This window comes from Eulemur rufifrons, chromosome 16 (assembly GCF_041146395.1).
Source record: "Eulemur rufifrons isolate Redbay chromosome 16, OSU_ERuf_1, whole genome shotgun sequence".
Taxonomy (NCBI): Eukaryota; Metazoa; Chordata; class Mammalia; order Primates; family Lemuridae; genus Eulemur; species Eulemur rufifrons.
In genome coordinates this window covers 35,226,121-35,251,143 of record NC_090998.1, presented here as the reverse complement: position 1 = coordinate 35,251,143, position 25,023 = coordinate 35,226,121, and the positions used below count along the sequence as shown (strand labels likewise).

The window sequence follows — 25,023 nt, the reverse complement described above, 5'->3', positions numbered from 1 at the left end:
TTTCACATGCATTTTCTAAGACATATTGGTCTGTAACCATGGTAACAAGTAGCCCCCTGAATTGGTCTGAAACCTGTTCAATATATGAACAATAACTTCCCTCAGTAAACACCCTTTTGCAAGTCAATCCAACAGTTATCAGCAACCTACTCCTGAAAGCCACCTAATCAGAGACAGACTCACTCCAAAAATGTAACATACCTCAAGTGCTATTTGAGGCAACCACGTCTTAGCTGACTAATCACACTGTTACAACTATAGATGATGTCAATCCATTTAGGCCTTTGAAAGTCTGCCAACCCCTGAACTCCATACTGCCAAAAACTCTAGGTAAAATCAACAGCCTACTCTGCTCAGAGACCATGCCTAACCAGCAATAAATTCAGCTTTGTCTGATATTTAAACGTGTTTTCATCATGCTTTGATAATTTCCTTATCTCACACCATTCACAAAAGTATTTACAGATGAATTAATTATTATTTATTATTTTTTTAACTTAAGCTTTCACCTATTTATTCAACAAGTGTCTTTAGGAGTTTAAAAACAGACTAGACACTATTATACTTTGTAAATAATGCACATAACCATTTTTTAAAAAAACAAACTTCAATGTATTGAAACACTTTAACAGCAAACCCCCATCAGTATTTCTAAACTGTAAACAATGGGGAACTAAGGTGTCAAAGGAAACACATTAGGGATCATATATGATTGATAGACAAAAACGCTTACATTTCCTTATTGCCTTTATACAATCAACACATAGTATTTAAGCAAAACTGAATCATTATTATGCAAACATTTTTGCATATACTGCTTTCTCTTTATCTTTCTGTGCCTTTATCTTCTGTTTGACTTTCAGCAACTCTGCCTGGATAGCTTTATCTTCTGGCACTATCTCCTGAACTTTCTTAAGATCGGCCAATGCTTGATCATATTCTTTTAATCTTTGCCATCCTTGAGCTCTGCAATACAGAGCTTTGGTATTTGATGGGTCTATTTCAAGGGCCTCCAAACAACTGTCAATTGCTCCCTGCCAATTTGACATCTTCAGTTTACAAGCACCAATATTCAGTGCACAGCTTAAAGCCACAGGTTGCAGCTTAGATCTATCTGCTTTCTCAATAACAGCCTTTGAACCATCCACATATCTTAAAACTTTTGTATATTTTTTAATGGCCATCTCCCAGTTCTGGGACTTGAAAAAATTATTTCCAATGTTTTTTAAGTCTTCTGTTATTAATAAGATTTATCTACATCTTTTAAATCAATATCCGCATCCTCAGGAAAATCTGGATGACTGTCGCTAGAACCATCTTTTGGGACTATTCCCCAATTATCCCCTTCCTTCAATTCTCCACATTCTGCAATAACACAATATTTGGTAGGCTTTTCACCTTTCACTTCTACATTTTCCAGTATCCTTGCCACACCTATTCCTTTAATTACTTGGCCAAACACCACATGTTTCCCATCCAAATAGGAGTTGGAACTGTTGTGATAAAGAACTGAGAACCATTTGTATCTCGGCCTGCATTTGCCATGCTCAATAAACCCTCTCGATCATGCCTGTAATAGAAATTTTCATCTTCAAATTTTTCGCCATAAATACTTTCTCCACCTGTTCCATTCTGATTTGAGAAGTCTCCACCTTGAATCATAAATTTCTTAATAATTCGATGGAAAGGGCATCCTTTGAAATGGAGAGGTTTCCCAGTTGTGGGTCCAGTGCTTTTTTCTCCTGTACATAGTGCACGAAAATTTTCTGCAGTTTTGGGTACAATATCTGCAAAAAATGCTAAGACAATTCGACCAACTCGCTCCCCTCGGATGTCCACGTCAAAGAACACTGGGGTTGGAGGGTTTAGCTTGGGGTGAAGGGTGCGACATTTCGACTTGCAGACGAGTTTGGAAGCAGGATCCGGACACCTTGTGGCGGCCCGCAGCTCAAACTCTAGAGCGCCTCTCTCCGCTGGAGGTTGGAGGAGCGAATTAAATATTTACATATGAGAAGCAAAATTTTTTAACTTTTGTGAGAAATTATGAGACAATATTTGTTACCTTAGGTTAAATATTTCATAAAACAGGTTTCAATTATAAAGATAAAGAAAAATAAGAATATTTTTATCATATAAAAACTCAAAGATTTTATATTAAAAGACATTTTAAGCCCGAGTGCAGTGGCTCATGCCTGTAATCCTAGCACTCTGGGAGGCCAAGGCAGGAGGATCACTTGAGGTCAGGAGTTCGAGACCAGCCTGAGCAAGAGTGAGACCCCATCTCTACTAAAAATAGAAAAAAAAAAATTAGCCAGTCAACTAAAAATAGAAACAAAAAATTAGCCGGACGTGGTGGCTTGAGCCTGTAGTTACAGCTACTGGGGAGGCTGAGGCAGGAAGATCACTTGAGCCTATGAGTTTGAGGTTGCTGTGAGCTAGGCTGATGACACGACACTCACTCTCAACTGGGCAACAAAGGGAAGCTCTGTCTCAGCAAAAAAAAAAAAAAAAAAGAAGATGTTTTAAAAGTAAAAGTAAAAGGTATAGCCTGGAAGAAGAAATTTGAAATATATATATAGCGGATTCAGGATCAGTATCCTAATCTATTTTAAAAGAACTGAGAACTTAGAAGAGACAATAAAGCAAAAAATAAAATGCATAAAGGATTTAAACAATCGGTTCACAGAAAAGGAAGTCTGAAAGGTCAATAACATCTGACAAGATGCTTGACCCTGCCAGTGATGAGGGAAATGCAAACAGAATAAAGAAATACCATTTTGCTCATACCAGACTGGAAATAGGTTTCACAATATCAAGTTTTGTCAAGGATATGGAGCATATGGAACTTTCAAACACTGCTGGTGGGAGTGTCAACATTATTACTTTATAGAGCAATGGGATAATGTTGGTAAGCTAGAGAAGCACATATCTCTGAAGTATTTCATTATTAATAAAAAAAAGAAACAGAGGGCCAAAGGTAGACAGGAGAAGGCTCGTTAGAATGGTTCTCCATTCATACATTCATTCAACAAATATTTATTGTGTGTCCTTATGTACCAAGTACTGTTCTAGTCTCTAAGGATATAGCAGTGAATAAAAAAACCTCTCTTTTATAATTTATATTCTCATGGAACATAAATTATAGTGGTTATTATAGTAGAATCAGCCAAAAATAACAAAGGCTTGGATTAGGGTCTTGTCAGATGGTGATAGGATGAAATCAACAGATTGGAAAAATATTTAGAAGATGAAAATCAGTAAGATTTGTGAGTGGCTGGATATAGGTGTGAGGGAGTGAGAAATGTTAAGTATGATTTAAGGATTTTATCCTGAGTGTGGGAGGAGGTGGTGCCACTTCCCGAAACGTGGAACACTGCCAATATTAATGGGATTTATAAATAGTACTTAAGTCTAGCCTTAAATATTTACATTAGAAAGGACAAAAATTAAATAGCTAAGCATTTAACCCTCCAATTTGGAAAGAGTATATCAGAATGAATCAAAAGAAAATTAAAATTAGAAAAAGGATAAAAATATAACTAGCAGTTATAAGACTATAACTAGCAGAAAATAGAAAGCACATCAATAATAGTGGGATCAAAAAAGTCAAATTTATACTCTGTGAAAATTAATAAAATTGACCAGCCAACACCTAGCAAGACTCATCAAGACAAATGAGAAAAAGAACTAATAATAATATTATAAATACAAAAGATACAAATGCTGCTGAGATTAGACAGAAAAAGTATAATTTTTTTGCCAATAAATGGGAAATTAAATTAAATATCTTTCTAGGAAATACAATTTACCAAAGAAAGGAAACCAAGGAAGATATAGGAAACCCAAGCAGTTTTTAATCTTTAAAGAAATTAAATTACTAGGTACAAATCTTTCCCCCCAAAACACCTAATCTATTAAGTTATACAATAAAGCTTTACCAAACATTTCTGAAACTGATAATTCTACTCTTATAGAATCTTCCCCAGAAAACAGAAAAAAGCAGAGAAAACATAAAAAAGGATAGCACAGGAACACCAAATGATAGGCCAACCTGACATTAATATAGATGCAAAAATCCTAAACAAAATATTTACAAACTAAATCCAGCAATGCCTATGACAAAGTTGAATTTATTTCAGGAATTAAATTTAGTTTGGGTTTCATGGATTTCTTTATCATTCTGGTAAAGTTTATGAACTCTTTTTCAGAAAACATGTTTTTAAATCATAAAATAAATATAGAGGATTAAAAAAGAAATTAACTATGTTGAGAAACAGTTATCAAAATACAAAAAAGCAATTTTGTGATATAATAATATATGTTCTTTCCTATTAATCTGTTAATGATAGGATCCAGTGGTGGGTTTAATAACTACCAAATTTTAAAGTGGTGATAAGCATAAGTAATATTTTGAGATATATGCAACAATTGTATTTTGATATAAAAATATCTGTGGTTTCTATTGGTACAGGTACTGATAATTCCACTGGGGTTTGTTGCCTACATTTGTAATGAAAAAAAGGCTAAATTTCAGTTAAAGATTAGGCAAAAGAAAGATATACATTTTTCTCATCCAAGTTAATAGACACTTCTTAATTCTACATAGACCTCCCAATGGGTCTGAGGGCTTGAGCTTAAGAATTCTGGTTCAGAGGGAAATCTTGGCTAGAGATATTTGAGAATTCTCATCATGAAGATAGTAGTTGAAGCCATAGGGATAGATTTGAGAGTGTACAGAATAATTAGAAAGGAATTTCCTAAGGAACAGCAATATTTAAGAGACAGGCAAAGGAAGAGACACTGGTAAAAGAAAATGAGATGTAATGTTAGAAAAGTAGGAGAAAGATTAGAAGAAACTGGGTCAAAACAGTTACAGGACGGAATAGTTTCAAAAAGGAGGAAATGTTTATCAGTTACACCAGTTTAAGAGAAATGAGGACAATAAGGACCAACAATGATCCCTTAGATTTAGCAAAGGAGATAATTGACAACTTAGGCAAGAACAGGTGTCTTCAAGGTGGGAGAGGAAGAAATCAGGTTGCAGTAGCTTGGGAACTGAATGGGAGGAAGAAGAGGCAGAAAGTAGTCAACCCTTTCTAGAGAGCTAACCTTGAAGGCAAAAAGAGAAGGAAATGGAGTGATTACTAGAGGAGAAGCTATAGGGTCAAGGAGGAGACACCTGAGTATGTTTAAACACATATAGGGAAGACCCAAAGGAGAGTGACATATTAAAGGCGCATGTGATGGGTAAGTCTGCAGGCTCTGAGATCCCATAGTCTTGCTCCACACAACTTTCTGTTTATGTGACTTTAAGTAAATTTCATCTTCTGTGACATGGAAATAAAAATAGTGCCTATCTCAATCGGGTCATTGAGTCCTCAAGGAGGCAGTAGAGAGTGGTATTTGAGTTATTTACTGTTGTGTAACAAACTTCTTCAAAATTCAGTGGCTTAAAACAACACAATTCATTGTTATCTCTCATATGTTTGTGTATTGACTGGACTCGGCTGAATAGCTCTCTTGGGGTCTTATGCACTTGCCGTAAGAATAGGGGCAAGAGCCTACTGACAGATCACCAGGATTGGACATCCAAGATGGCTCATTCACATGTATGCCTATTGCCTTGATGTGTCTTGGTATCTGTCTGCTTCACTCTGATACTCAGCCTGTCTGTGCTTCTCTAAGTGCCATTCTCTAGGGCCTTTTCGTGTGCCTTGGGCTTCTCTTAGCATGATTATCTTTGGGTAGACATATTTCTTATATCGCAACTTGCTTCCAAGAGGCAGGAAACAGAGGTCTCCAGGTTAGTTAAGGGCTACACGCAGCACCACTGTCCATCAGCAAAATCTGGGCTGATTGTTAAAGGTATTGATTCTAATTCTGACTCTGATTCAGAAAGTGCTGACTGATGCCTGACATCTGATTTTTAGCAAACACTATGCAAATGTTACATACATTTGCCAGGCTTATGCACAGCCAGGCTTTGGAATTACAGGGCTAGGGAACCATAGGAAAAACACTGATTGTTCCAGTTGGTTTCTCAGCATCAACCGTCTCCTACCCTTCCTCATCAAACTTCTCTTTCCTCTCAAAGATCACAAATTTCCTTTTTCAACTTCATGATTCTTTCCTCAGGGTGAATCCTCCCTTCATTTCAGTACCATAGTTCTTAAAGGGAAACATGCCTTTCTTATTTGAGTAATTTGAACCAATAAATCAAACAAATTCAAAGTTAAACATAGATTTCACATATAAAATATCCTCTTATTGATGAAATTTTGTTTATGGGAAGCAGTTTTAAATGGTCAGCTTCTCATCTGTATCTCATTTTTTCTATAAAGAAGCATCTACGTTTTATTATTTCACCACTTTCTCACTATCAGACTGGCCTGATTTTACTTCTCTATGGACCCACCTTGATTCTCTGGCCTATTTACTCCTTTTTGAACACAAGCAGTGTCTCTACCCTCCCCAATTCAATTGTATATGTCAGCAAAACTTCAAACTATCCATTTTCTCCATGCACAAACATGAGCAGCTGAAAGTTACTACAGAAAATCAAGTCGTCAGGCTGACTGATTTACATTAAAAACCTGAACACAATGCTCAACCACACCACACAATCTTAAATGCAGTCCCAGTAAGTTTACTTTACTACCTTTCAAAAAATAATGTTCTATTTTATACCTACACCTCCATCCTCAAACTGCCCCACGAGTTTTCTCCATCTAATATGTCTCTGAATATATAACAGCTGTCCAGGAACTCTATTTTATCTTTCTGCCACCAAATAGACAAACTGCATTGATATCTCTTCCAGTGTTCTATGCAGTTGCAATAGAGGATGTGTCCTTCCTCTCCAAAGACCCAACCTTCCATAGGATAGTGGATCCTATCACTCCTTTTCTTAAAGACAGTCCTTCAGTTTTACTTCTTCTCCCTTGCATCGAGAATCTCTTTTTTTCTATTGGATTATCCCCATCAGTATACAAAAATGCTCTAGTATTGTTAAACTTTTTTAAAAAAATTTTTTAAACTTTTTTTTAAACTCATTTTTACTTCACATATTTTTTCATTTCTAGCTTCTGTTTTATAGCAAAAATTCTTGAAAGTGGCCTTTGCACAGTTTCCATTTAACTCTCCTGCATTCCATTCTTCATTTCAACCCCTTCTACCTAATAAATACTTTTCCATTCTTATCTTTATCCACCTTTCAGCAACATTTAATACAGTCGGCCACTTCTGCACTCTGGAACTACTCTCTGCTCACCCTTGGTGTGTGGCTCCGCACTCTCTGGGTATGGGAGGGAGCTTCTGAGATGACTCCTGATGATCCTCACCTCCCACGTGTGCTGTGTAATCCCCTCACCTTGAGTGTGGGCTGGATCTAGGGACTTGCTTCTAAATGAATAAAATATGACAAAAGTGATGGGATGATATTTCTGGGATTAGATTACAAGAAGTCTGGCTTCCCTCTTGCTCTCTTTTTCATTCTTATAGAAGCCAGGTTGCCATGCTGTGAGCTTCCCTCTGGAAAGGCCCAGGTGGGAAAAAACTGAGGAAGGTCTCCAGTCAACATCTAGCGAGGACCTGGAACCTGCCAACCAGCAGCTGGTGAGCTTGGAAGCACATCTTCCCCAGGTGAGCCCTGAGGTGACTGTAGCCCCAACACCTCACTGGCAGCCTGAGAGGAACATCTGGCCACAGGACCCAGTTAAATTGAGCCTACATTCCTGATCCACAGAAACTGTGAGAAAATCTTTGTTGCTTTAAGCTGCTAAATCTTAGAGTAATTCGTTATACAGCTGTAGATAACTAACACATAGGGTTTACCTCAGAGGTCAGCAAACTATAACACATGTGCCAAATGTGAGCTACCACCTGCTTTGTACTGCCTGTGAGCTAAGAACGGGTTTTACATTTTTAAATGGTTGAAAGTGCATAAAAAGGACAATACTATTTCATGAAGCATAAACATTATATAAAATTGAAACTGTATCCATAAATAAACATTTGTTGGAACATAGCCACATACATTCATTTATGTATGGCCTATGGCTGCTTTTGTACCATAACTGCAGAATTAAGTAGTTGTGACAGAGACTCCTTGTGGCTTGCTAAGCCTAGAATATTTGACTCTTTACAGAGAAAGTTTTCCACTCCTTCTCCACTTTCTTTGCTGGCTCTACCTCCTCTGCTCTAACTCTAAATCTCATACTTTCTCAGAGTTCTGTTCTAGGTCTTCAATGGCTTCAAATGTTTTTGTGTGTGTGTGTAGGTGTGCGAATGTGTGTCTGTACACATAGATGGTATTCAAAAGCATGGGAATGGTTTGAATGTCTCTCTTCCTCTGTGTCTCTGTCTCTATCATATATCATGTAACATGTTATGAACATTATATCACACAACATATATAATGTTTATAATATGTTATACATTCTATATTACCCTCTATTTGCTGTTTGCACTTGTATATCTAATAAGCTACTCAAGCTTAACATATCAAAAACAGGAGTCCTCTGCTTCCTGCTTCCCCCAAGCCTGATTTTCTTCTATTCTTTCCCCTCTCAGAAAATACCACCATTTACCCAGTTGGTCAGTCTCTCTGGTTGGTCTAGCCAGACACTGAGTGACCCTCACTTCCTCCCTATCCCTCATCCTGTACATACAGTCAATCAATAAGACCTATATATTTTATTTCCAAAATATTTCTTGGAATACATTCAGTCCATCTCAATTAGTTCCCTCAACACAACATCCATTTCATTTTCTTATCACTTATCACAATCTATATTTTATTTATTTAATAGTGTATTTTCTATTTCCTTAATGACAATTTAATCACCCTATGAGGACAGGGATCATTCTGTCTTATTCACCATAGTATCCCCAGTGCCTTTCCTACTATACATACAGATTGGGCAGCTGATAAATATTATTGAACAAATAAACCTGGTAGATGCTTGATAGGTAGTACCTATACCTCAGAGGGCATTAATTTACTTTTAAAAAGTGTATTTTTACTTTTTTACCTTTTGCTTATTTGTAACTATATTTAATAGAAACAAATATCATCAACTCTTAAAAAATGGGTGATGAGGGGAGAAGTTAATTCCTCTATTTTTTAACTAGAGAATTTCATTAAACTATTTTTTTTTTTTGAGACAGGGTCTCACTCTGTCACCCAGGCTAGAGCATAGTGCTGTGATCATAGCTCACTGCAGCCTCGAACTCCTGAGCTCAAGTGATCCTCCTGCCTCAGCCTGCCAAGTAGCTGGGACCACAGGCTAAACTATCTACTTTTAAAGAATAAATAGTTATGTTGTTTTAATGATTGAAGAAACAAAGACTGTGGTTTATGTAGAATAATTTATAAGCTACAGTTTAAAATTTATTAAAAAAATTATGCCCATTATATGTATCATATAAAAATACCACCAAAGAGTATATCTTTCAATACTGCCTCACACTGCCTAATGGTTATATTAGGCAAAGTAAGAAAACTCTAGATGATTAATAAAAATAAAAGAAAAAGTACTTGTATCTAAATAAACAATTTAATTGAATTATTATAAGGACTTGTTACTACTCACCCAAACCAAATGTAAGTTCTTATATAAAAGTGAATCTATTGGTTTATATCATTATGTTTTCCTTTGATTTCACAACCTGGCAGTAGTGCATTTATGTTTTGATTTCTAATTGGTGCAATATTTTCTGTGTTAGGATATTATAGTATATTCTATAGTATATTAATATTATTGTTCACAAATATACAGTTCCCCTTTCCATGGGAAGATTTTATCCTCCCGACCCCCTGTTATTGAACCCAGGCACAGCTGTGAGACTTGCTTTAGCCAATGAAATGTGAGCAGAAGTGATATATGCCACATTAGGCAGAAACTTTAAGAGTCAGCGTGTGCTTTGCTACACTTTCTTTTCTCCTCTACTAAAAGTCTCAGACAGAGATTACTTCATAGGCCTTAGTCCAGGAATGAATTCTCTACAGAGGGGAGCTGTAGTTGATCCAAGATGGACATAAACTTTTATTGCTTTAAGGCATTACAAATTTGGAGTTGTGTGTTACCAGGGCATAATCTACCTATTCTTGTCTTTGAACATTATATACATTTGGAACAAGTATAGTAAAATCTTACATCAATCAGGTGTTGATTAGGAGAAGGCCATTTTGAATTAATAAGAAAACAAAGTTGTAGGATATTTTAAAGAAATCAAAACCTATCATTTTCAAATATAATAAGAATATCAAATGGAAGACTAATAAGTAGCCATTATACTCCAATAGAAAAGTGAGGCACTGGGAGAATCTATCTAATTAAACAATGCAATCTGTTAGATGCAAATTGTAATCTAATAACAAACGAAAGACATTGGTGTCCCATTTAGCAAGTTTGTTGTTGAACAAGTCAGGGTGTTTAGGCTAAAGGAAGAAAGTGTAGCCAGGGCTGAGGTGTTGGACTGGGACAGAGGGAAGTCTGCAGATGGAATGATGAAGGAGAGGGTAAAATGTATGTATAAAACAAGGGGAGGATATTTGAATAACATAAGGAATATCATTTGAGAATTATGTCATGCAATTTAAATGGGTTCAGAAACTTTGTAATATTACTCTAGTTTCCAAACAAATGGAATTTCCAAATCAAGGCTATGAAACTCAATAGAAGACTAGGGGACTAGGAAAAAAACTATAGGGAATAATTTTTGTTTATGTGCCTAAAATGCCTACTGTATTGCACACAAGACAAATTCTTACCAGAGAAATGACACTCTAAAGCAAAGAGATTAGCACATCTAAATTTGGTTCAGAAAGCCAGAATTCACAGCCTTAATGCAGAGCTTCACAAGGGATTAACTCCTCTGTGTGTACTTTATAATTGCGGCAGTAGTGTAAAACACTTAGAGTTCATCTGAAGGGACTATTTTGGTATAAATATTGGGAAATAATGACCAAATTCACAACGCAGTGTGCATCTTTGCTTTTGTCTAAAGGTCAAATTACAAAACGTTGTAGGATTTCAATATGAATGAGAGACACCTGTGACTTTGAGGACCCAGAGATAAAGAAAAACAGTTGAAAAGCCTGCTACTCAGTAGTGTCAGAGCAGTTTCCTCAAAATCTTTCAGTAGTCTCACATTTCACTTTGGGCCAAGCAGTAGAAGTGGAAAAACGGTTAGAGATAATCAATGAGCAAGTCATGCCAAAGAAACTGAATGGCCGGGAAAGAAACTGGGAAGTCTCCCAGTAACAGAAGAAAGTCAGTAAAATAGAGCTTGAAGGTAGAATGCAGGGCACGGAGATGAACAATGCCTGAGGCAAGGCAAAATCATGCACAAAAAGCCAAAAAGGGCTAGCTGGGAAAGACATGTGCAGGAAAAGTAGGACAATAAGAGCCTGAGTCCTGCCAGAGCAAAATGGAAAACATATTTATAAATGTCTTTCAGAGGTGAGCCAGAGTTTTAGAATTTATTTTAAAAACCCAAGAGTATTTGAGGGATAGGGTGGGGTGGATGGAAGAGGAGAATGTTTAAGAAAGTATAGAATTATATAAATTTAACTGAGTAATGATTATTGAAGCGGTTGAATGTACCTCTTAACATGTTATTGTACTTTCTTTAAAATCTAAAAAAAATTTTTCTCTTTGAAGAGAAAAGAACTCAAGGATTAGGATATGATCTGCCCAAGGCTCTGAGTCTTGCGTGGGTGTTGGGTTGTGGAGACAATCCCCACAGTTAGCAGTTACTGGGAAATATTTGTTTCTCCCTGAGTAACCATGCACCAGCCAGATTTCCAGCAGGTCACTAAAAAGGCTACAATAATTCTCTTGAATCTTCTCCTTTCAGTGGAGAACAGAACCTAGCTCCCCACAGTCTTATCTTCTTTTTCAAGATGTCAGATTGCTGGAGCAGGTGCCCAGAGGCAGCCAGTGAAAGGACAGCTGTTCATTCCTGGAGTCCATCATCTTGAGTACATATTACAGCAGCTATGAGGTTTCTCTCTCCATCAAGCACAGAGGTGTCTCCTGCTCAAAGAGAATTCAGCTGATCATGGAGGAACAGGGAAGAACTTCTTCAGACTCCATTACAGGAATCCAGTTTTTAATAGAACTATTGTAAGTAAGTTGTGTTAAAAAAACAACAACAACAACAAAAAACCTGCCTGTTGTATTTAAAAAAAAATTTATATAATTTTTATTGATACATAAATAATTGTACATATTTATGGAGTATATGTTATATTTGTTTATTATTTATAGGATTCAGAAGGCACACTAAATAGATATACATACAATAGAATCATTAAAATAAGTATAAAAGATTTAAAGTCAAACAGGGAGAGGATGAAGATGAGAGAAAGTACATACTAAGAGAGTTACTGCAACTGAACTCTAAAATTAACTCAACTTCTTGGCAGCCAAAATATATCAGGAAACACAATGGACTGTGTAGTTCTCATGGTCTTATAAAATTAAGCACACTAGTTCCTCAGGAGAGACAAGATTTTCTCTGACTCTAAATTCAGAGGATGGATTCCACTTCCTAGATAACTCTCAAATTCTTCTGCTTCTATCATCAGTGCCACAAACTGAGTCAAACTACAAGCATCTCTCATTTAGATTACTTTTAACAGTTTCCAATCAGTGTCTTCAGATCCTAGCATAGTCTTCACACCATAACTAGAATGGTCTTTTAAAATGCAAATGTGATCACATCTCAGTGCTTTGAGGACAAAGTCCAAAATCCCAAGTGATGAGTGATGCATACAAGGCCCAGAATGACCTGGTCCCAGTCTACTTCTCTGGCCTAGTGACAACATACCTCTAGGCACATGCTTTGTTTGGCAGGTTCTCTCCCCTCCTCTCAATACGCCTTCCCCATTAATAGCTAACGGCGCACTATTATTTTATAACTGGCTTCCCATAAGTTTTATCCATCTGACCCTGAAGACATTTGACTTTTTTTTTTTTTTTTGAAATGAGGTCTCCCTCTGTTGCCTAGGCTAGAGTGCAGTGGTGTCATTGTAGCTCACTGCAACCTCAAACACCTAGGCTCAAGTGATCCTCCTGCCTCAGCCTCCCAAGTACCTGGGACTACAGGTACATGCTATCACACCTAGCTAATTTTTTTTAATATATCTTTTTCAGAGATGGGGTCTTGCTGTATTGCTCAGGCTGGTCTTGAACTCCTGACCTTGGCCTCCTCAGCCTCCCAAAGTGCTGGGATTACAGGTGTGAGCCACCTTGTAGCCTTGCATTTGAATTTTTGATGATGCTGTTTTGTGGGGTGAGATTTCAGCACATGCCAAAGTGGTTCTTTAAGGAACTGCAGCAAAATGGCCTGAGCCTATTTGGACATTCTGAATTATTAGGTTCTTTTTCTTAAACACCAGTCGCCTATAATTACTAATTAAAGGATATAGAGTTATCCACATAATCTTACTACCAGGTGTGAAAACAAGTGCCAAATTGAATTCTATGACATATTTAAACATTTATGTGCAAACAAGCACAGAAACAGTCATATGATATGTTTTGTAAGTACAATGATGTCCCAACTCTTGGTGCTTTCAAGTTCCTATCCTGTATGAAAGATTCATTGAAGGAAATGTGACAATGTTCCAGTCCTGAGATGTTAACATCATTGTTGGGTTTAGGCAACAATGCTCTAAGTCAGTGACTGAATACAGGACTGGTTCAGAATTTAAGCTCTGGGCTACATTCTGGAAAGTATAGGCTTTTATGTAAAGGTAGGAATGCTTTTCTCCACATCTACAACACCACTTTTTTATTTAGTGAAGAAATCATTTATAATGTCCATTGTCATAACTAAAAAACCCTCTGGTGTTAATTGAAGATAAAAATAACTGAATCCTCTTCTGGATTATTGGCTTTTGATTAAATACCAACCAACCACTCCTGAGGTATGTATAACTAAGAACTACGTAACACAACTGTATAGACTCAGTTTCATAGGCTAAAATATTTTAAAGTAAACTACTGGCCTCATGACAGATACATAGTATTTCAAGGAGCTAAAACTACACTGCAAGATAACCAAAATAGAACTTAAAAAATGCAGAGAAATGGATTTTTACATTTTAGACATGCTATAAAATATATTTTTTTCTCAACTACATTTTTGACAGAATTTTGGGAGATATCAGTACAAGACTGAATTCTCAAGCAGATATATCCCTATGTAGGCTGAAAAATGATTAGTTTGCTTTATGTGTCAAATATGCTGGTGGCAAAGTTGATATTACTTTTAACTCCAAAAAACTGGGGGAACGACTCAGGCTTTTGGTTGAACAGAGTGCTGATATGTGAGTTGCAAGATTTTCCTAGAGTAGTGGGTTGATACTGCTTAAGGCAGCACAGAAATTTGACAATTTGGGCCTGGGATATTTTAAGGGTAAATGTTCTTGCTTTGCCTTGATGACAAAAAAAGTTGTTGTTTCCAGAGTGTCTTATTTTGAACATTGCTTCCAACTGTATGATTTGCTATCAAGTTGATTTTGCCCTTCTGGTTATTACATAAATTACTTAGGACCTACATTTTACCACCATCATCAACTTCATCATGATCAACATCACATCACATGCAATGACATATTTATCAAATGATTCCTAGGTATAAAGCCATATATTGATTTATATGGGAGGTCTTCAAAGGTTCATGAAAATGCATATCATGAAAAAACTATGCATGAATTTAAAAATTACTTTGCACCAAAGTAAACTCATACTCACTTGTTATAACATATCTAACCAGAATCTACTTCGAAGCACTAAGAAGGATAAGACATCACTTTGAAAAGAGCCCCTATCCGAGCAACAGGAATTCTGCTAAAATTGAAGCAAGAACAAACATCTAATTTATGGTGAAGTTTGGGTAGAAGAATGGTGAAATCTCTGATTTTTTGAGAAAAGTTTATGGGGACAATGCCCCAAAGAAATCAGCAGTTTACAAATGGGTAACTCATTTTAAGAAGGGACAAGACAACGTTGAAGGTGAAGCCTGCAGGCAGCAGCAGATCATCCACTTCAATTTGTGAAAAAAAAATTAATCTTGTTCGTGCCCTAACTGAATAGGACTGATGATTAACAGCAGAAACAATAGCTGACACCACAGGCATATCAACTGGTTGAGCTTACTAATTCTGACTGAAAAATTTAAATTGAGCGAACTTTCCACTTGATGGATGCCAAAACCATTGCACCCAGATCAGCTGCAGACAAGAGCAGAGCTTTCAGTGGAATTTTTAAACAAGTGGGATCAAGATCCTGAAGCATTTCTTCAAAGAATTGTAACAGGAAATGAAACATGGTTTTACCAGTACGGGCCTGAAGACAAAGTGTAAGCAGAACAATGGCTACCAAGAGGTGGAAGTGGTCCAGTTAAAGCAAAAGTGAACTAGTCAAGAGTAAAGGTCATGGCAACAGTTTTGGGGATGCTCAAGGTATTTTGCTTGCTGACTTTCCAGAAGGCCAAAGGATGACATCTCCTTATGAGGAGAGTGTTTTGAGAAAGTTAGCCAAAGCTTTAGCAGAAAAACACTGGGGAAAGCTTCACCAAAGAGTCCTTCTTTATCACAATAATGTTCCTGCTCATTCTTCTCATCAAACAAGGGCAATTTCGTGAGAGTTTCAATGGGAAATCATTAGGCATCCATCTTCCAGTCCTGATTTGGCTCCTTCTGATTTTTGTTTCCTAATCTTAAAAAATCTTTAAAGGGCATCTGTTCTTCTTCATTTAATTATGTAAAAAAGACTGCATTAACATGGTTAAATTCCCAGGACCTTCAGTTCTCTAGGGATTGAATAAATGATATCATTACCTACAAAAGTATCTTGAACTTGATGGAGCTTATGTTAAGCAATAAAGTTTATATTTTTACTTTTATCTTTTAATTGCATTTTTCCATGAACTTTTTGAAATGAGATCATATAGGTGTTCACATAATATGCCAAAAACATGGACTTTGAGGATCTTTTAGTAAAGTAAATTTAAGTTTTGCTTCCTTAAGCAAAAGTTTCAGAAGACTCTTGTACACAATTTCTATTAAACAATCATTTGGTGAAGAGGGAAATTATATACAAGGCTTGTCTATTAATGAATGACTCCAAAATATGTGTCATTTAATTTTTAAAAAGTGTATGTATAATATCTATGGGGAAAATTTTTCTTAACATAAAATAACTCTATTACACTTTTGATATCAGAGTAGAAAACTAGTCAAATCTCACAGTCTGGATTTATATATGTCAAACTTCCCCCTGCTTTAAAATCATTATACATACATATATTCATGTAAACATTCAGATGTTTGCTATTATGTAGACAAATACCTGGGGAATTTAATTTACTTCACTTTTTTGTCTTGTGCAGTATGATTCACATTGTTTTAAAAATTATATATACATACATATATTAATATATATATAGATACATATGCATTTGCCTTCATGTGTATGTAAGGTGCCTGGAAAAATATATAGAAAACTATCAGGGGTAGTTAATTCTAAGAAATAATTTGTGGGTGATGAAGGACTTTTTTGTTTATTTTTATTATGGAAATTAAAAATATATATACGCATGCAGAGAGAGTAGTTTAAGCCAACATACCATTATTTATCTTCAACAATCATAAATTCCCTATTGCTTTTGTTCTGCTTCATTTATCATTTCCCAAACCCCATGGATTATTTTGAAGCAAATCATAGTTACATCATTTCATCTGTAATTAATTCTGAATATATCCTACATGTTAGGGACTCTTTTAAAAAATTAACTAATATGCTATCATCATATCTGAAAAACATACAATAATTATTCCGTATCATCAAACTTTATCGATATTCAAATTTCCCAAATTATCTCACATCTTTTTACCATTAATTTGTTCCAATCAGTATCTAAGCCAAGTTTACCTGTTCCATTTTATTAATAATTAGATCTCTTTTTAATCTATAACAGCTTCCCCTTCTTCTTTTTTCTTGTCATTTATTTATCAGTGAACTCTGTTATTTGTTGTGTAGAATGTCCCATATTCTGGATTTTGGAGACTGTCCCTGAGGAGTCATTTAATGTTTTTTTATTTCCTGTATTTCTTCTAGAGGTTTGATCAGATTTAAGTTTTATTTCAATTTTCTGGCAAAAATATTTCTAAGGCTGGGATCTAGCTAGACTAGGACTGTCTTGGTTGGATCAGCTCTGCTCTGCTCCATGTGGTCTCTCATCTTTCAGGGGGTTACTAGAGGTTTATCCTCACAGAGATTTCAGAAGTGCAAGGAAGGAAGAAGAAATTCTCAAGTGCTTTTTTAAGCCCCTGCTTACTGTCCACAAGCCAAAGTCAGTCACATGACTGAGTTTAAAGTTAGAGTGGAGAACATGGATACAGAGAAGCCACTAATTGGGGCCTTCATCAGGGAACACAATATCGGTTTGTTTCTTGAGAGTAAACAGATCAGTGGATTCAGGTGTTGCCTGCCCCATCCACCTATTTTTCAGGTAATGATGATATGCTAATTCAATTATTACACCTGCATTTATTGGCCTGCACTTAAATTCTTCTATAAAGGAACACTTAACCTCTATCAATTATTTGATTATGCAGAAATACAGGATAAATGCTTATTTCCATGTATTTGCTAGTTTTTAAGATAGTGAATTGGTGCCTTAGCATTCAAGTATTCCAAGGGGAATGAGTTTAGTTGTTTTTTTAGATACCATTATGAATTGATGGATTTTTAACCTATTGGATGCATTTTAGTCCATTACAGTCATTATTCCTTTTGATGCTCAAGTGGCCCATCTTTTCCCCGCAGAAGCCCCTTCAATTTGTCTTCTGTGTCTTTTGATGTGATCCCAGATAGCTTTGTTGCGTTCTTATAAGACTAGCTCTTCCAAAGTCATTCTGCTGCAGAGGAAGACTCAGCCATTTCTCCAAGGAGTCCTGGCTCCTTTTACTAGAAACTATTTAGAGACCACAATCTAATCTGGGTTCTAGGGAGACAGAGGCTTTAATCTACAGGTTCTGTGTAGACAACATTACAGTCTTACATAAGTGGTGAACATTTAGGTGCAATTTGCTTGTTTGCTTGTTTGTTTTAGTATACCAGCCTCCACCTCATTCTTCTGGGAACAGCATTCCATCTTTTGGGGAACTGCTCTTTTTCCTCACTCCAGTCATCTGTTTCTAATCATTGTACCCTTCCTCTCTATATCTAAGTGCAAGCTTGTCACTACAGCTCTCTGCCGGCACCTTCTGAGCTAGAACTGGAGAGAAAGTGAAGTTACCCACAAAATCCTAAGAGTGAGGCTCTGGAGTGGTCACCAGCCATATTTTCTACCATGTGTAGGAAGCTGGTTTGACATCCTTGGTGTCTATGGGGACTTTCCATCTAATGCCTCAATCTCAGATATCTCTAATCTTCTCAAACCCATTCTCTTGGACTTCCTGCCACTATAGCCTCCCACTCCCATGACCATTATCTTGGAATGTTTCATTAATGAGAACTGCTCTACCTTTGAAATCGTAACTCTTGCAGCTATCTCACTGGTCACAATCATTCCCTTCACCAGCACTCTCACTATGGTATTCCTGATACACAAATTTTATACCCTACTGAGATCACTGGTGCCCTGATTTCTCAGGGTCCCTCTTATCTTCCCTCTCCAGCCTACCCTATAAAACCCGTATCTTTAGCCACACTCATTGCTCATGGTTCTTTTTTCACGGCCTGCCTGCAGAATTGTCACTATGAAACAGTCCCACTCTCTCCCTTCTACTCTTAGATCTTTTCGGAGAAAATTAGACAATAGTATGTGCCTGTTAATGAGCCACAACAAATTCATCAAATTCATGGTCTCTAGTCTCAGCTAGATCTTTGCAGCTGTCTGGTACATACTTTCCTGTTCCTCAAATGGCTATTCCAGACCTTCCCCTAGCTGTTGTCCTCACTCAAGCTGACTCTACTCTATAGCTCTCATTCTCAGCAGACAACCTCATTTTTAACTTCATGTTAACAATGATGCTAACTTGACTCCCTTTTTCTTTCTTTCTTTTTTTTTCTTTCAGCATATTACAGGGGTACAAATGTTTAGGTTTCGTATATTGTCCTTGTTCCCACCACCGTGAGTCAGAGCTTCAAGCATGTCCATCCCCCAGATGGTGCTCATTGTACTCATTATGTATGTATATACTTATCCCCTCCTCCTCCCCTCCCATCTGCCCAATGCCCGATGAATATTATTCCTGTATGTGCACTTAGGTGTTGATCAGTTAATACCAATTTGATGGTGAGTACATGTGGTGCTTATTTTTCCATTCTTGGGATACTTCACTTAGTAGAATGGGTTCCAGCTCTATCCAGAAAAATATAAGAGGTGGTATATCACCATTGTTTCTTATAGCTGAATAGTACTCCATGGTATACATATACTACATTTTATTAATCCACTCATGTATTGATGGGCACTTGGGTTGTTTCCACATCTTTGCAATTGTGCTGCTATAAACATTCGAGTGCAGATGTCTTTTTTATAGAATGTCTTTTGTTCTTTTGGGTAGATGCCCAGCAATGGGATTGCTGGATCAAATGGTAGATCTACTTGTATCTCTTTGAGGTATTTCCATATTGCTTTCCACAGAGGTTGAACTAGTTTGCAGTCTCACCAGCAGTGTATGAGTGTTCCTAACTCTCCACATCCACATCAACATTTGTTGTTTTGGGACTTCTTGATAAAGGCCATTCTCACTGGAGATAAACGATATCTCACTGTGATTTTGATTTGCACTTCCCTGATGATTACAGATGTTGAACATTTTTTCATGTGTGTTGGCCATTACTTTGTCTTCTTTTGAAAAGTTTCTGTTCATGTCCTTTGCCCACTTTTTGATACGGTTGTTTGATTTTTTCTTGCTGATTTTCTTGAGTTCTAAATAGATTCTAGTCATCAGCCCTTTATTGGATGTGTAGCATGCGCAAATTTTCTCTCATTCTGTAGGCTGTCTGTTCGCTCTCATGACAGCTTCTTTGGTTGTGCAGAAGTTTTTTAATTTGATCAGGTCCCATTTATTTATTTTTGTTGTTGCTGTGATTGCTTTTGGGGTCTTATTCGTAAATTCTTTGCCTAGGCCAATGTCTATAAGAGTTTTTTCCCACATTTTCTTCTAGAATTCTAATAGTTTCACGCCTTAGATTTAAGTCTGTTACCCACCATGAGTTGATTTTTGTGAGAGGTGAAAGGTGTGGATCCTGTTTTAGTCTTCTCCGTGTGGCTATGCAGTTTTCCCAGCACCATTTATTGAATAAGGATTCTTTAAACCAGTGTATGTTTTTGTCTGCTTTGTCAAAGATTAGATGTCTATATGAGGATGGTTTTATATCTGGATTCTCAGTTCTGTTCCACTGGTCTGTGTCCCTGTTCTTATGCCAATACCAAGCTGATTTAATAACCACAGCCTTGTAGTATAGTTTGAAGTCTGGTAAATTAATACCTCCCATTTTGTTCATATTTCCTAAAATTGCTTTTGCTAAATGGGATCTTCTCTGGTTCCATACAAAGCATAAAATTATTTTTTCTATATCTGTGAAAAATGATGTTGGTAATTTAATAGGGATTGCATTGAATCTGTAGATCACTTTGGGTAGTATAGACATTTTAACAATGTTGATTCTTCCAATCCATGAGCATGGTATGGTTTTCCGCCTGTTTATGTGCTCTGCTATCTCTTTCCTCAGTGTTTCATAGTTCTTCCTGTAGAGGTCTTTTACCTCCTTGGTTAAATATATTCCTAAGTACTTTATTTTCTTTGTTGCTATTGTGAAAGGTATTGAGTCTTTGATTTGGTTCTCAGTTTGACTGCTATTGGCATATATGAATGCCTCTGATTTGTGTGTATTGATTTTGTATCCTGAGACTTTATTGAATTCATTTATCAGTTCCAGGAATCTCTTGGTGGAATCCTTGGGGTTTTCTAGATATAATATCTTATCATCAGCAAAGAGTGAGAGTTTGATCTCTTCTGCCCCTATTTGGACACCCTTAATTCTGCTCTCATGTCCAACTGCTCTAGCAAGGACTTCCAGCACTATGTAGAATAAAAGTGGAGATAGTGGGCAACCTTGTCTGGTTCCAGTTCTAAGTGGGAATGCTTTCAATTTTTCCCCATTCAGTATGATGTTGGCTGTGGGTTTGTCATATATGGCATGTATCATTTTTAGGTGAGCCCTGTCTATGCCTATTTTGTTAAGTGTTCTTATCATAAAAGGGTGTTGAATTTTGTCAAATGCTTTTTCTGCCTCTATTGAGAGAATCATATGGTCTTTCTTTTTGCTTCTATTTATGTGGTTAATTACATTTATAGATTTGTGTATGTTGAACCATCCCTGCATCTCTGGGATGAAGCCCACTTGGTCGTGATGGATTATTTTCTTGATAAGTACCTGGATTTGGTTTGCTAGGATTTTGTTGAGAATTTTTGCATCTATATTCATAAGGGATATTGGTCTGTAGTTTTCTTTTTGTTGTTGCATCCTTTCCTGGTTTTGGTATCAGGGTTATGTTCGCTTAATAAAATGTGTTGAGGAGGATTCCATCCTTCTAGATGTTATGGAATAATTTCTGCAGGATAGGCACCAGTTCTTCTTTGTAGGTGTGGTAAAATTCGGGTGTGAAACCATCTGGTCCAGGACTTTTCTTTTAGGAAGGTTTTTTATTGCTGTTTCAATTTCAGTACTTGATATTGGTCTGTTCAGGAACTGTATTTCTTCCTGGTTAAGCCTAGGGAAGCTGTGTGTTTCTAAACATTTGTCCGTTTCCTCCACATTTTCCAGTTTGTGTGCATAAAGGTTTTTGTAGTGTTCATAGATGATATCTTGTATCTCCATGGCATTGGTTGTAATTTCTCTTTTTTTGTTCCTGATGGAGCTTATTAAAGTTTTTTCTTTTCTGCTTTTTGTTAGTCTAGCCAAAGGCATATAAATTTTGTTTATTTTTTCAAAAAACCAACTTTTTGTTTTATTAATCTTCCATATAGTTTTCTTGTTGTAACTTGACTCCCTTTTAAGTGTCAGACACTGAGCAAGATGTGTTGAATGCGTTATCTCATTTACATATTATAATAGCTCTATTATACAGAGATAAATATCCCAGATTCTAAGAAAGGTTAAATGATTGTCCCTTGAGTATTCAATAAATTTTTAATAACAAACCACCCCAACTTATCAGCTTAAAATAATTATTTACTATTTCTGATGAGTTTTGGGAAACTCATTGACTAGTTCTGCTGCTCTGGACTAAGCTCACTCAAGCATCTGTTGTTAGCTGGCACATCAGCTGGGATCTTTGAATAATTCAACTTTGATCCATGTGGTCTCTCATCTCCTTCCATGGGCTACTCCAGGTTTATTCTCATAGAGATTGCAAGAATACAACAAAGAAAGTAGAAACACCCATGTGTGCTTTGTAAAGCTTCTGCTTGTTGTTCTATGGTCCAAAACAAGTCCCACAACTGAGTGCAGAGTCAGAATGGGAAGGGACTACAAAGTTGCAAGGCAGAGGGATTTCACTGATTTAGACTATAAATGAAACTGACCTACCATACATAGCTAATAAGGTATATAGATGAGTTTCAAACCCAGCTGTCTCTCCCCACAGAGTCCATTGTCTTTCCTCTATTCTCTACAGCTTCTTCACCAAGAAAATAGAACTCATGAGGCAAAAACGCTAACACTTTTTCTTCCTCCACCAACAGATCTCTCTGAATTCAACCATTCTCACATAACCTTTTCTCTCATGTGAGGGACAAAGTTGTCCTTTCTTTGTTCAATTTTAATTGCCCCCCCCCTTGGACTATGGATCCTACTTCTTCCTACCTCAAAAAGTTTGCTCCATCTAATACCCCCATCTCTCCTGACCTTCAGCCTCCCCTCTGCAGTACCTCTTTTCTCTCATCATATTCATCTCTTCATGAAACCCTGTGAATCCCTTTGACTTTTCCCATTTCTTTAACTTCTGCCTCCCATTTTCTTACTTTTTATTCATCCCCGACACTCTATAAGCTAGTTTCTGCTTCCCATGCCCCCATGAAAAGCTCTTGTCCAAGTCACTAACAATCAAGTAACTTCATCTTTTGGTCTGAGGCATTTATAGAGTTAGTATGTTAATTGAGATAGGTGAGGATTAAACTGTGGAAACCAATTCCTAAATCACAATGGAATTACCCAGTAAAAGTTTATTTTTCATTTATGTCATGATCTACTTATGTATTTGCTTTTTGGCCTTCAATGTGGTGATCTAGGGACTTAGGCTCCTTTCATTTTGTAGCTCCACTATCTCCTAGGGACTTAAGGCCCTCAGCTGGACCTCTGCATCTGGCAGCTGAAGAGTGAAGAGTGTGGAGGATTGTGTGAATTATTAGAAGGGGACAGGAAGAGAAACATATCATTTCTACCCTTATTCCCTCAGCGATAATACAGCCTGCAAGGAAGGCTGGGACATGCATTGTAGTGATATTCCAGTTGGAAAAAAAAAAAGCCCTGCTGAGTGTATTCCAGTTCTTTTCCAAAGTCTGCCACCCTTCCTTTCTGAAACTTCTCTCCCTTGTCTTGTGTGACACCACTGTCTCTTGGTTTCTGTCTTCAAATCCTGACTGCTTATTTTCAGTATCATTCACAGCTCCTCTTTCTTTCATCCACCCCCTTAAATATTGGCATCTCTTAGCATTTTGTTCTTGACTCATTTCTCTTCTCACTACACATTTTCCTTGGAAGATTCCATAAACAACCAGTGGATCTATCTCCATGTTTTTGTTCAGACCTTCATGGAAAACCTGTTCTCCTTCCTTTAAGTCTCCATTTTGGTAAGTGGGCATCTACCCAGCCACCACACCAGAAACTGGAAGTGATCCTACATTCCTCCCTTATCTTCTATAACCGAGGGTTCTCAACCTTGGCCCTACTGACATTTTGCGCTAGATAATTTTTATTGCGGGAGATGTCTTGTGCATTACAGGATGTTTAGCAGCATCTCTAGCTTTAATCTACATGATGCCAGTAGGACATCCCTCCACATATGACAACCAAGAAAAACATCCATATATTGCCAAATGTCCTCTGGGGAGGGGGAGATTGCCTCCAGTTAAGAACTGTTCTATATCATCAGCCATTCCTATAGATTCAGCCACAAAATTGTTTCCTTCACTTAATTCTTTTTGCCATTCATTTTATTAAATTTTATATCATTTTGTGTCTGGATGTTTCCCATTGCCTCCTATCTGGCTGTGGTAGGCAAGTTGGCTCACCCAACAGTCATTCTTGACTCAACTCTTCCTTGCTACTATCCACTAAAGAAAAATGGAATACTTGTTTTTCAGCCTCACTTGCATATAGGGATAGACAGATGACACAATTTAGCATGGAAAATCAGGTTCATGAAGGGGAAGATAGTTGAAATTACAGGTTAATAGAAAGCTGTGGAATCATCCAGCTTGGGCTGCATCTCAGCCTCATCATTCTGATAGTTATGCAGCCTTAGGAAAGTTATTTAAATTCTCTGTGCCCCATTGGTAACACTGTGACAATAATGCTACCAACCTTATATTATTGTGAAGATAAATGAGTTAATATGTATATTTAGTACAAGTATACCTCATTTTAATGCTCATTGCTTTATTGTGCTTTGTAGATACTGCACTTTTTATAAATTGAAGGTTTGTGTCAACCCTGCATCAAGCAAGGGTATCAGTGCCATTTTTCCAACAGCATGTGCTCACTTTGTATCTGTGTCACATTTTGATAATTCTCACAATATTTCAAAGTTTTTAATTGTTACTATTAATATATCTGTAATGGTGATATGTGTTTAGTGATATCTGATGTTACTATCATAAGTGTCTGGGGGCACCATGAACCACATCCATATAAGATGGCAAATTTAATAATAATAAATAAATGTATGTGTTCATGGTTCCATAGACTGGCTGTTTCCCCATCTTTC

General features: G+C 36.8%; 1 pseudogene; it reads right to left on the bottom strand.

Annotated features, from left to right (window-relative positions):
• Positions 1-791: 791 nt before the first annotated feature.
• On the bottom strand, positions 792-1,891 carry LOC138397017 (peptidyl-prolyl cis-trans isomerase D pseudogene; annotated as a pseudogene).
• Between the last annotated feature and the right edge of the window lie 23,132 nt (positions 1,892-25,023).